Here is a 14,182-nt window from a genome sequence, read left to right as displayed (position 1 = left end):
CGTCGGGGAAGCAATTCGTAGTACATCTCACGGTCGTCGTTCCACCAGATGAGTTAACACTGTCTTTTGCGAATGCGCGCAGTCATTTGTACGAGGAACTGCTGCTTTGTTCGGACTCGTCCATTCCTTTCTCTTCCTCGAGACGCCAGCAAGCAGTAAGGAAACGGTGCAGGAGCGGTCCGTCGGTTTTGTTCACGAGCAGCCAGACATGCACATATAGCCACCCGCAGATTTTTGTGAGTTTGATTTAGAGCACGCGGTACGCATACTCCCGATTTTTGAACCTCCCCCATTGCACGTAAATGTCGCACGACGATTGCAGTTCATCACATTCGCCAGTTCGCGAGGACAGTAACGTGGATCATTGTGGATTAATGCGTTCGAACTATCTTCATTAACCCCGAAGGTCTTCCTGAACATGGACAGTAGTTAATGTCCAAACGAACCCCTTCGAAACGAGAAAACAATTTTATTTCCGTGCTCTGTACAATGCCATTATCCTCATACACGGGCCGCGCGCCCTAAGGCCCCTTGCCACGGTTCGCGCGGCTCTGCCCGTCGGAGGTTCCTCCCTCGGGCATGGGTGTGTGTGTGTGTGTGTGTGTGTGTGTTGCCCCTTGCGTAAGTCAGTTTAAAATAGGTTAAGTAGTGTGTAAGCCTAGGGACCGTTCCCCTCGGCAGTTCGCTCCCATAGGAGCTTACCACCACCTCATACATGGAGCAGATAGTTCCGGCTACCTCCGCTGCTGTCACCCCTCTGCTGAACAGAGGAATATGACGGTAAGGTTCCGATTTCTCCGTTTGGCACTCCATTTTGTTGTGTCGTTAGCTACACTTATTATCTCCAAATGAAAATATATTAACACACGAAGCATCAGCTAACTACAAATAAAATATGACAGTCGATAAATAAACCAATAGCAAACGGAATACCAACATGCAAAACAAAAATGCTAAGGTAATAATTAATTTTGACAGGATTCGTGATTAAGGACGTTTGCACACAGATTGACGAAACAGAGCCAGACTGCCGGCAGAGCGCCACAGCGGCTGCTGTGGCTGTGGTCTCGGGCGCCTTGCCACCGGCTCTCGCGACTCCCCCCGTCTGCGGTTCGAGTCCTCCCTCGAGCACCTTAGTGTAGATTGGATTAAGCCAAGCAGTGTCTAAGCCTAGGAACCGACGCTGCACTGCGGCTGCTGGCGGCGTTTGGCGCTGATCGGCGGCAGTGTGTTGTCGGAGCTGCGGGGCCGGGTCACGGCGTCTGCCAGCTTGGGATGCACTTCACCACACGATTATCGCGGTACTCGGGAGCTCTGTAGTAATTCCGTAGATTTTCCCAGCGTCTTGTATGTTTATACCTATCACGGGTGCACTGTCGGTTCAGATCGAATTCACTACACGAAATTGGAGTGAGCCCTCCAGCTCTACAACACTCGGTAAGTTTGCGTAATACACAATCTCTCTTCATAAGTGACATTGGAGACGGCGTCTCCTTTATACCCCGAATCCAAACCAATGGCCTGCGCGAGAAGCGGAAGAGCTGCCCCCTGCGAAGCGAAGAGTTGCAGCGCCGCCGGCGAAAGTGATAAATCGCAAATTAAGATGTAGTGGTTCGAAAACCAGACCGTTGTTGTTTTATATCATATAAAATAGGGTTCCATATCTTGCTCAAAGGAAAACATTTATCTCTATTAATAATGTCATCAGATAATCTTATTTCGATGGATTCCTCGAGCACACAATCCCAGTAACAAGAAGCCGGTGCAATGATTTGTGTCTCTTTAAACGACATGTTAAGCCCTTCACTACGACAATGTTCGGGGACGGCAGATTTTTCAGGCTGGAGCAAAAACGTATGTGACGCTGATGTTCCACACATCGCTCATGAACAGTAGGAACAGTCTGTCCAATGTAGGCCCTTCCACAATGACTGGGAATTTTATAAACTCCAGGCTTTCTCAATCGCAAATCATTTTTAACAGATCCAAACAGGGCTCTAGTGTTGGCTAAAGGCAGAAGGGAAAAGAATTTTCCTGAGGATTCCAGAAATTTTTTGAAGAAATATTTCTAGCAAAGGGTAGAAAAGCAACTGATTAACTAATATCCAGTGCTGGTTCACTTGATGATCCAAACTGAAAAGCACGATTAATTTGACAATCGGTATAACCGGTATAACCGTTGAATTGAAGACAGCCTTAAGATGATCGAGTTCCTGTGTCACATTTTCGGAATCAGAAATGTCATAAGCTCTCTTGACGTAGAAGTCATATGCGCTGATGTGGTGGATGACAGCTCGTAGAATGAAGATAGCGGTCCGTATGTGTGGGTTTATAATATACGCCATGTCCCAAAGTACCATATTCTTTTTTGTGTACTATATTGGCAACGATATCTTGGTAGATGATTGTTGCAATGTCTCTGTGTTTATGTGTTGCATTTTTTCATATGACTTGTCAAGCCAATGGCAGCACGGCATCTCTTGCCGCAATTGTCACAAGTGTATCTGGCTGCTGAGGCAAGAGCAGTGGTAGCATTGGGAAGCTTTTTCTGCCTTAATCTGTCGAAACAAGCCTTCATCATGCTTCGACATTCCAGATGATATATCATCACGCCACCCTGGTCTGATGCTAGCCCGTGCCTCCCATCTGTTTGTGTCGATTCCAAAGCTCTCCATATCTCGTTTACAGGAGTCCTTGAACCTCAAAAGAGGACGTCCTACAGGTCTTTTGGCTATAGAGAGCTCTCCAAGCATCAACTCACGTGGTAATCTGTCAGGATCCATACGGTGCACGTGTCCCAGCCAGCGGAGTCGTCTCTGCTTCAAGATAGCTGAAATACTGTTGCAGTTAGTTTTAGATAGCACTACTTCGTTGGTCACTCGGTCCTTCCACGTTACTCCGAGGATGGATCTCAGGCAACGCATGTGGAAAGCATTAAGGAGACGTTCTTGTTTGGCATAGGTAGTCCATGTTTCCGATGCATACAAAAGGATGCTGAGGAGTAAGACAAAGCGCTACGAGGCAGTCGCTCGTGAACTCCTGTATGCTGATGATGCTGCAATTGTTGCGAACTCCGCAAAAGAGCTGCAAGAGCTAGTTTTTGTGTACTAGAATATCCAAAACAGATAATTTGCCACGTTTTTCAATTTCCATAGAAAATTTGATGCGTGGATGAAGACAGTGCTCTGTTGCTGACTTTCTTCGCTGTTGATGCATGGGATGCAACGCACACTAATCTTGAAGAGTCACACAAATAGCCACAGCAATCGTAATTCGCGGTATGTACATCTCAAAGCACGTAAATAAATGATAATTTATTGAAACCCTCAGCTGCGGACAGGTGTTGTTGATATACCTCGATGGGGACGGCTGAAAATGTGTGCCCCGACCGGGACGAGACCCGGGATCTCCTGCTTAAATGGCAGACACTCTGTCCATCTGAGCCACCGAGGACGCAGATGAATAGCGCGACTGCAGGGACTTATCCCTTGCACGCTTCCCGTGGGACCCACATTTCCAACTGTCCACAATCTACAAACGTAATGTTCCCAATAGATATTTGCCCATCCACGCATGTAAGCAGGAGATCCCATGTTAGAGTCCCTGTCGGGGCACACATTTTCAGCTGTCCCCATCGAGGTATATCAACAACACCTGTCGGCAGCTGAGGGTTTCAATGAATAATCATTTTTTCTAGAGAAGCTTCACGGTCATCAATGGTGTCTGTTTTTCGAGAACAGTTACTATTTTCATACATAGCACGTGATGTTAGTGCTTAGATATTTTCGAATACTTTTATTCGCACTCGGAGATAAAAATATAGGCAGCCGCAAAAAGTGCTGTAATTCTGTGCTGCCACGCAGTCTAGACGAGTGCACACACTCGTTGCAGGGGAAAGGCTGTTCAGAATCAAAGTAGACAGTCGGTAGAAGTAGACTGCATTCTTAACACTACGCTGAGAGACACAGCCTGCGCCCACTTGTCTCCCGCTTCCGGCCCCGTGCGGCCGCCCCACTGTGTGGGAGGCCAGGTGCACATCCTTACCTGCAGCGACTGGCCGGTTGCACCAGCACACAACACTCTGCACATTAGTTTTCTGATTGTGAATAAAACTACGCAGTCAGGGTAGGGTTTGCCACAATGTCAACTGATCACCGTAGCCTCCAAGTAGTGCCTGAGGTGATGGTAATCACCATGACTCGGAGAGTGGCTGTCACCATATGTCAAATGGAAATATGTGTATGTTTCTTGCCAAATCGTCAATGAGGCTCACAGGCAGTGATGTGCAAGCCATGATATTATATCGATAAGCAAATGAAGTATTTAATGGTCGTGAAGAGATTTCTAATGCTGATCTAATTCGTAATAGTACACCTGAAGCAGTCTTAGGCTACAAGCTTTCATGTAAGTAACGCAATGGTTAAAAAGGGCCTGCATATCTCAGTATAGACTGGAGTGTATAAGCCAACAGTTGCATGGAAGCAAAAGGTCGTACTAACTCGTGTTAGCTTCTGACTTGTACCGATCCACATTGAAATGAGACTGTTTCCTCAAATACGTATTGATTTATTCACAGTGACTCTAATATGGTGAAGGGCCCCTGCGAGCGCGCAGGAGTGCCGCAACCCGACGTGGCATGGATTCGATTAATGCCCGAAGTAGTGCTGGAATGAATTGAAACCATGAATCCGACAGCGCTGTCCATAAATCCGTAAGAGTACGAGGGGGTGGAAATCTCTTCTGAACAGAACATTGCAAGGCATCCCAGATATTCTCAAAAACGTTCATGGCTGGTGAGTTTGGTGGCCAGCGGAAATGCTTAAACTCAGAAGAGTGTTCCTGGAGCCACTCTGTAGCGATTCGGAACGTGTGGGGTGTCCCATTGTCCTGCTGGAATTTCCCAAGTAAACTGGAATGCACAATGGACGTGAATGGATGCACGTGATCAAGCAGGCTGCTTATGTACGCATCACCTGTCAGAGTCGTATCTAGACGTATCAGGGTCCCATATCACTCCAACTGTACACGCCCTACACCGTTACAGGGCCTCCATCAGCTTGAACAGTCCTCTGCTGACATGCAGGGTCCTTGAATTCATGAGGTTGTCTCTATCCGTACACGTCGATCCGCTCGATACAATTTGAAACTAGACTCGTCCGACCAGGCAACATTTTTCCAGTTATCAACAGTCCAATATCGGTGCTGAAGGCCCAGGCGAGGCGTAAAGCTTTGTGTCGTGCAGTCACCAAGGGTACTTCAGTGATCCTTCCGCTCCTAAAGCCTATATCGACGATATTTCGTTGAATGGTTCGCACGCTGACATTCGTGGCCCAGCACTGAAATCTGCAGCAATTTGCAGAAGGGTTGCACTTCTGTCACGTTGAACCATTCTCTTCAGTCGTCGTTGGGATCTTTTTTTGGCCGCAGCCATATCGGAGATTTGGTGTTTTACTATTCCTGACATTCCCCACTTCATCGCTACCTTAGAGAGGCTGTGTCCCATCGCTGGTACGCCATCTGTAACACCACGTTCAAACTTTCTTAAATATCGATAATCTGCTATTGTAGCGGCAGTAACCGATGTAACAACTGCGCCGGACACTCGGTGTCTTATACGGGCGTTGCCGACGGCAGCGTCGTATTCTGTCTGTTTACATATCTCTGTATTTGTGCCTATACCAGTTTCTTTGGCTCTTCAGTGTAAATAGGAAACATTCAATAGAACTCCAACATGTCACATAGAAGAAGGTGTAATTACCAGGGTCACTCCGAAAGAAATGCACACTATTTTTGTAAAAATGCAGTTTCCATTCTGCATGTGTGAAAGTTTTACAGTGTGTAGATACATCCTTCCCACTTGTTTTCAAACTCAGTTCAACCTGTTCCCGTGAGTGGCGCCGTCACAGCATGTCTTCAAGATGGCTGCTACACTCGACGTTCGTCAGAACCAACGTGCTGTTTTAGAATTCCTGTGCTGTGAAAACTAGACAGTGGGAAACATCCACAAGAGGTTGAAAAAGGTGTATGGAGATGCTGCCGTCGATCGCAGTACAGTTAGTCGGTGGGCAAGCAGGTTACGTGATGAAAGGGGGCACGGCAATATTGAGGATTGTCCTCGCAGCGGCAGGCCTCGTACTGCACAAACTCCAGTCAATTTGCAGAGAGTTAACGAATTGGTGACTGCTGACACATGCATCACAGTGAACGAATTGTCACGCTACGTTGGGATAGGAGAAGGAAGTGTTTGCAGAATACTGAAAGTGTTGGCGTTAAAAAGGTTTGTGTCAGGTGGGTTCCCAGGATGTTGACAGTGGCTCACAAAGAAACAAGAAAAACGGTATGCAGCGAACTTTTGGAACAGTACGCGAATGGTGGAGATGAATTTCTTGGAAGAATTGTGACAGGTGATGAAACATGGCTCCATCATTTTTCACCAGAGACGAAGAGGCAATCAATCGAGTGGCATCATGCAAATTCACTCAAGAAAAAAAATTCAGAACCACACCTTCTGCTGGAAAAGTTATGGGTACGGTGTTTTTCGATTCCGAAGGACAGCTTGGTCCAGAATTTTACTACACTGTAAAACTTTCAAACATGTAGAATAAAAGATGGATTTTCAAAAAAATAGTGTGCATTTCTTTTGGAGTGACCCTTGTAGATGAATGATGAACACTAACTTCACTTAACGAAGGTTTATTCGGCACTTGCATATACAAGAGTGCGGAGCGAACTGCCTCTGGCCAGAACACATGCAATATATATATACAGCTACATAACATTCCAGTACCATGATTCTTGACATTTGTGGATACTTCTAGAATGTACTCGAACCGAATATAGAAATTAAAATCGAACAGTGCACGTGAGTTTTGAATTAACGACCTTCCGTGCAACAGTTTAGCATCATAACCAATACACCAAGGGGTGCGACATTGCTCCCTCCTTAAGAGAACAGCGTCTTGGTGTTACGTCCGACTGATTCTCCACCTGGCAGTGATCTTCTTAGAACTTCTTTTGCCGCTACGCACTTCGTCAGCTTTCCGCTTGTTGTCTGTCGCCGGAGCTTCGAATTTACCCTGGGTTGCAGGATCCTTGTAGGGCTTCATTCGAAGGACGTGGATCGTATCTCTGATCTTTCGTCGTCTTGTGTCGGGTTCGAAATCTTCAACTTCATAAGTAACATCAGACAACTGTCTTGAAACCTTATGCAGTCCAAAGTAGCGCCTGAGGAGCTTCTCAGAGAGACCAACCTTCCGAACAGGAGTGAAGATCCAGACGAGGTCACCAGGCTGGTCGACAACAGAGCGGTGGCTCGCGTCATACCTTCGGCGACCGTTTTCTTGAGCCTACAGCATGCGGAATCGAGCTAATTGCCGGGCTTCCTCAGCTCTGGTTAACACCTGGCCGATGTAGTCGTCGTCCTCGTCATCAAGACCTAACGGAAACACAGTGTCCATCGTCGTCGTCTCCTCGCGCCCATGCACCAGGAAAAACGGCGTGAATCCTGTGGTGTCTTGTTAGGCGGTGTTTTAGGCAAACGTCACGAAAGGTAACATCTCATCCCAGTTGCTCAGCTCAACATTGACGAACATTGATAGCATGTCGGCCAAGGTCTTATTAAGGCGTTCAGTAAGCCCGTTAGTTTGCGGATGGTAGGCAGTCGTCATGTGATGAGTAATGTTGCACCGACGGTTTGTCACAAGATACGATTGAAAAAATTTCCCTTGATCCGTAATTAACGACCTTGTCTTCTTCGATGAATTTGGCTACCTCCAATGCTTCGCCTGTTTTCACACTTTTGTAATGGCATAGCGCATCAGATAATCAGTGCAAACAATAATCCATCTATTGCCACTAGCAGACGTTGGAAATCGTTCGAGGAGATCAATCCCAACACACTGGAAAGGCGTTTCGGTTGGTGGAATTGGTACGAGTCTGTCAGGTGGTTTCTGAGAACTGCCTTTCTCCTCTGGCACTCTCGACAGTGTGACACGTAGTGACGGACACCCCTGAATAAACCTGGCCAGAAAAATCTCTTGCGGATTCTATCGTATGTCTTAATAAATCCTAAATGTCCGGCCTCAGGGGTGTCACGGAATTTCTGTAGAACATCTAAGCGCATGTGTTTAGGAATCACTGGTAGCCACCTCTTTCCAAACGGATCAAAGTTTTTCTTGCAAAGTAATCCATTAGCTACCTTAAATTGTCCTTTCACATCCTCTGACCGATTAATAATAATTTGAGATATCTTGGCGTCCTTCTTCTGCTCAGCAGAGAGATCCTGGAGAGCTGGTCTTGCACAGAGTTTCTTGAGAGACAGTCGGCATCTTGGTGATTTCTTCCACTTTTGTGCACTACGGTAATGTCACACTCTTGAAGACGTAATGCCCACCTGGCGAGTCGTCCTGTTGGATCCTTAAGACCTGTCAACCAACAAAGTGAATGACGGTCTGTAACAACTGTGAATGGCCTTCCTTAGAGATACTGTCGAAATTTGCACATGGCCCAGATCACAGCAAGACATTCTGTTTCTGTAGTTGAGTAGTTCCTCTCGGATTTTGTAAGTATCCTAGAAGCATAGGCTATAACTTTCTCTTTTCCATCCGAAATTTGCACCAGAACACCACCCACTGGCACCTTTGTGTAGTTGTGTAGGTGCTGTCTCATCATACAGACCAAGTACAGGGTCAGTCGTCTGAGCTTTTGGCAGCACATCGAAAGAATCTTGCTGAGCACCACCCCAGGTAAATTTAGCATCAGCTTCTAACAACTCTTGTAGCGGCATGGCTTTGATACAAAAGTCTTTGATAAAACGACGGTAATAAGAACACCATCCGAGGAAGCTTCTCACATCTCTAATACTTTTAGGATTCGGAAATTCCGTTATAGATCTCACCTTTTCTGGGTCTGGCAACACACCTTCATTTGACACAAGATGTCCAAATATTTTGATTTCTTATGCTCCAAAGAGACACTCTTGGATTAAATTTCAGTCCGCCTTGTTGGAGACACTTATGAACGGCCCTCAATCTTTTTATATGTTCATCAAATGTCTCTGAGAACAATATAATGTCATCTAAATAACACAGACACATTGTCCACTTCAGGTGCCTTAGAAGATTATCCATCATCCGTTCAAAAGTTGCTGGTGCATTACACAAACCAAACGGCATTACCTTAAACTCATACAGGGCCTCAGGTGTGACAAATGCCGTTTTCTCACGATCAGCCTCATCTACTTCGATTTGCCAGTATACCGAGTACGTGTCCATGGTTCAGAAAAACTTCACCCCCTTCAGACAATCTAGTGTATCGTCAATTCGTGGAAGAGGGTAAACGTCTTTTTTTAGTTATCTTATTAAGCTTCCTGCAATCAACACAAAAAGTGCCAACTGCCATCCTTCTTCCTGAGGAGGACCACTGGTGCCGACCAAGGGCTCTGCGAAGGCTGAATGATGTCATTCTTCATCATTTTCTCTACCTCATCGCGAATTATTCGACATTCGTTGCTGACACACGGTATGGCTCTCTGGCTTATTGATTGATGGTCTTCAGTGCTAATCCGTCGATTTGTCTAATTTCATCTTCACCTGTGGATTGAAGCATTCAGAGAAATCTTGGTGAATGTCAAGTAGCTTCTTCTGTTGTTCCTTAGTGAGATCTGGTGCTAGTCGAGCTAGAAGATCTTGTCTCGTAGTGGTAGCGCTAATTTCGCCCACAGACTCGGCATGGGAGGTTTCTATGACGCTCAGCTTTTCTTCAATTAACGGCTCAGCGTTTGCTATGCACATGTGTCAGGAATGATCTACGGTTCTCAGCAACAGTTAACTATCCACAATTCACCGAATATTTTCTTAAACGAGACGACAGAGGCTGGGATGACCAAGTTAGTCTTCAGTGGTACGCTTCTCTTACATTCCACTACAAGATCCATGGGTTGATGCATGGCATGACACGTGACACTTACCTTTCTAGCGCTGACTGCAGGAACGATCACTTCATCCAGCCCACATAGTCTCCACACACTCGGATGCGCATTTTCCTGTCCACAGAATCTCATCTCGCCTAGCATAATCTTCGAGCGACCACAATGTATAATTACCTGAGAAGCTTTTCAAAAAGTCCCATCCGAGAATGAAGTCATGCCTACACTCTTGTGAGATGATGAATTCTAAGGGCTGTGTATGGCCACTTATACCCACACGAATGGTACATCTCCCTGTAGGTTTTACATATTTCCCGTTAGCCACCTTCAGCAGAGATGTTTTGTTGTTGAGGAATACAGTTTTCTGCAACTGGCGACGGTACTTCTCCGAAATGACTGAATCTGATGCTCCAGAGCCCACAAGAGCTTTGACTGGTCAGCCATCCATTAGGATATCGATGTAGTTTCTTATCAATTTTGTAGTGATCGACGGCGGAGGATTTTTCTCTTCGGCGGCCTCACCTCCAAGGAGGTCGCACCCTTTAGTTTTCCAGCATGCGGCGGCTAGGTGATCGGCTGGAGCTTCTGAACGGCGAAGGAGACCTTGCTCGACGTGTTGGGGAGCGTCCTCTCCAGCGACTAGCTTGCGGCGATGGTGACCTACGTCGTCCTTGCACCCACATCTTCTTGTTCATCTTCGTCGTCCCGGAGATGGCGTCGTCTAAGATCAGTCTGCTGTCTTCTGGCGCGGGCGTCATCAGATATCCGCCACCTTTCTCGACAATAGTTCACCACCTGTCCCGGTCGTCCGCAGTGGAAACATACTGGTTGGTGGTTATCCTGGGCTCTTCAGATGTTAGTCTTCCTTGGTGCCCAAACAAGTTTCTCATGCAGCATTGTAGGAACGTAGCCTGGGTCTCGACTTTTTCACAGTTTTAAAGGGAAATGAAGGACGAGAGATTGGGTTCAATGTCTGTTCCACTTCCTCCCTTATGACCTCTTGAAGCGTCTCGCTTTTTTGCTCGCCATGCAATCCAAGTGCCTTCTGAACTTCCTCTCTCACTATTTGACGAAGAACACTTGTGAAATCAGTTGCGCCGGCCGAAGTGGCCGTGCGGTTCTAGGCGCTGCAGTCTGGAACCGCGAGACCGCTACGGTCGCAGGTTCGAATCCTGCCTCGGGCATGGATGTGTGTGATGTCCTTAGGTTAGTTAGGTTTAACTAGTTCTAAGTTCTAGGGGACTAATGACCTCAGTAGTTGAGTCCCATAGTGCTCAGAGCCATTTGAACCATTTTGAACCAAATCAGTTGCTTCCTCCATCACAAACATCGATACGACGTTTGGAAGCCGTTCAAACTTCTTGAGAGTAAATCTTTTTGATGAATTGTCTCGATATACTGGCACCATTTTATGAAGTCGTCTGCATTCGAAAACTCCTTCAGGAGTAAGGCTTGATACATGTACTCAGCAACGCCCTTCATGAGATGTGCAACCTTATCTTCCTCCTCCATTCTAGGATCCATTATTTTACACAGCTCCAAGACGTCTTAAATATAGGATGCCGCAGTTTCTCCTAGACGCTGTGCCCTGCACTTTAGTTTATCTTCAGCCTTGCACTTCTGTCGTTGTTTGTCGCCGAAATACTTGTGCAGTTCCGCCTGGAACACTTCCCAGCTTGTTAACTTTGCCTCGTTGTTCTCATACCATTGCTTGGCAGTGCCCTCCAAGTAGAAAAATACGTTAGCCAAACACACGGTGTCAACCCATTTGTTAAATTTGGCTATACGCTCATATACCTTTAGCCACTTGTTTGGATCTTGGTCACCGTCACCAGAGAACCCAGAAGGATGTCTCATGCGGTGGCACACAGTTGTTGTCATCGTAACGTCTTCTTCTTCTGTCTCCTATAGTTTCTGATCTGTTGAATATGGCTCGAACTCGGCTTTCTCGCCACGTACACGGCGGCTCTGTCGTGGCCTGATGGGAGCCTCTGTGTCGTCGATAATGTGCACCATCACATGTTCCAATGCCCAGCGCCTCCACCAGAATAATGTCAGGTAGAAGAAGGTGTAATTAGATGGATGACAAACACTAACTTCACTTAACGAAGGTTTATTCAGTCTTGCAGATACAAGAGCGCGAAGCGAACTGCCTCCAGCCAAAACACATTATGTATATATACAGCTACAGAACATTCCAGTCCAATGATTCTTGACATTTGTGGATACTTCTAGAATGTACTCGAACCAAATATAGAAATTAAAATTATACAGTCCACGTGAGTTTTGAACTCACGATCCTCCACGCAACAGTTTAGCATCATCACCACTATACCACGGTGCTTCTCAGTTTCTAGGGGAACCAATACGTAACAGCCTTTTGACCAAGCACAGCAACCAACATTGCTTTACATTGTTCAAGTGGTGAAAAAGCTAAGTATGATAGACAGAGGTTGTGTTAAATTCAATAATCTGTTTCCATTTTTGTTTCAAGGTGTGTAACTTAATCATCTGAATAACAGTCACTTTAGCCACTATGCAGCTAAACCCTCGGCAAAAAGATGGTAATACACTACTGGCCATTAAAATGGCTACATCACGAAGATGACGTGCTACAGACGCGAAATTTAACCGAAGATACTGAGATATGCAAATGATTAGCTTTTCAGAGCATTCACACAAGGTTGGCGCCGGTGGCGACAGCTACAACGTGCTGACATGAGGAAAGTTTCCAACCGATTTCTCATACTCAAACAGCAGTTGACCGGCGTTGCCTGGTGAAACGTTGTTGTGAAGCCTTGTGTAAGGAGGAGAAATGCGTACCATCACGTTTCCGACTTTGATAAAGGTCGGATTGTAGCCTATCGCGATTGCGGTTTATCGTATCGCGACATTGCTGTTCGCGTTGGTCGAGGTCCAATGACTGTTCGCAGAATATGAAATCGGTGGGTTCAGGAGGGTAATACGGAACGCCGTGCTGGATCCCAACGGCCTCGTATCACTAACAGTCGACATGACAGGCATCTTATCCGCATGGCTGTAGCGAATCGTGCAGCCACGTCTCGATCCCTGAGCCAACAGATGGGGAAGTTTGCAAGACAACAACCATCTGCACGAACAGTTCGACGACGTTTGCAGCAGAATGGACTATCAGCTCGGGGACCATGGCTGTGGTTACCCTTGATGCTGCATCACAGACAGGAGCGCCTGCAATGGTGTACTCTACTACGAACCTGGATGCACAAATGGCAAAACGTCATTTTTTCGGATGAATCCCGGTTCTGTTTACAGCATCATGATAGTCGCATCCGTTTTTGGCGACATCGCGGTGAACGCACATTACACGCGCGTATTCGTCATCGCCATACTGGTGTATCACCCGGCGTGATGGTATGGGGTGCCATTGATTACACGTCTCAGTCACCTCTTGCTCGCATTGACGGCACTTTGGACGTTACATTTCACATGTGTTACGACCCGTGTCTCTACCCTTCATTCGATCCCTGCGAAACCCTATATTTCAGCAGGATAATGCATGACCGCATGTTGCAGGTCCTGTACGGGCCTTTCTGGATACAGAAAATGTTCGACTGCCGCCCTGGCCAGCACGTTCTCCAGATCTCTCACCAATTGAAAACATCTGGTCAATGGTGGCCGAGCAACTGGCTCGTCACAATACACCAGTCACTACTCTTGATGAACTGTGGTATCATGTTGAAGCTGCATGGGCAGCTGTACCTGTACACGCCATCCAAGCTCTGTTTGGCTTAATGCCCAGGCGTATCGAGGCCGTTATTACGGCCAGAGGTGGTTGTTCTGGGTACTGATTTCTCAGGATCTATTAACCCTAATTGCGTGAAAATGTAGTCATATGTCAGTTCTAGTATAATATATTTGTCCAATGAATACTTGTTTATCATCTGCATTTCTTCTTGGTGTAGCAATTTTAATGGCCAGTAGTGTACATTTAAGAAGTACGCATCTAAAGCCGGCGGTTCTAGGCGCTACAGTCTGGAACCGCGCGACCGCTACGGTCGCAGGTTCGAATCCTGCCTCGGGCATGGATGTGTGTGATGTACTTAGGTTAGTTAGGTTTAAGTAGTTCTAAGTTCTATGGGACTGATGACCTCAGAAGTTAAGTCCCATAGTGCTCAGAGCCATTTGAACCATTTGAACGCATCTAAAGGAAATGCTATGTCTAAAATTAACTGAGCGACTTTTATTGTTAAAAATGCACACATTGTTCCTCAAAAATAA

Source organism: Schistocerca serialis, chromosome 8, assembly GCF_023864345.2.
Source record: "Schistocerca serialis cubense isolate TAMUIC-IGC-003099 chromosome 8, iqSchSeri2.2, whole genome shotgun sequence".
Lineage (NCBI taxonomy): Eukaryota > Metazoa > Arthropoda > Insecta > Orthoptera > Acrididae > Schistocerca > Schistocerca serialis.
The sequence above is the reverse complement of the archived record's forward strand: the minus strand, read 5'-3'. Positions refer to the sequence as shown.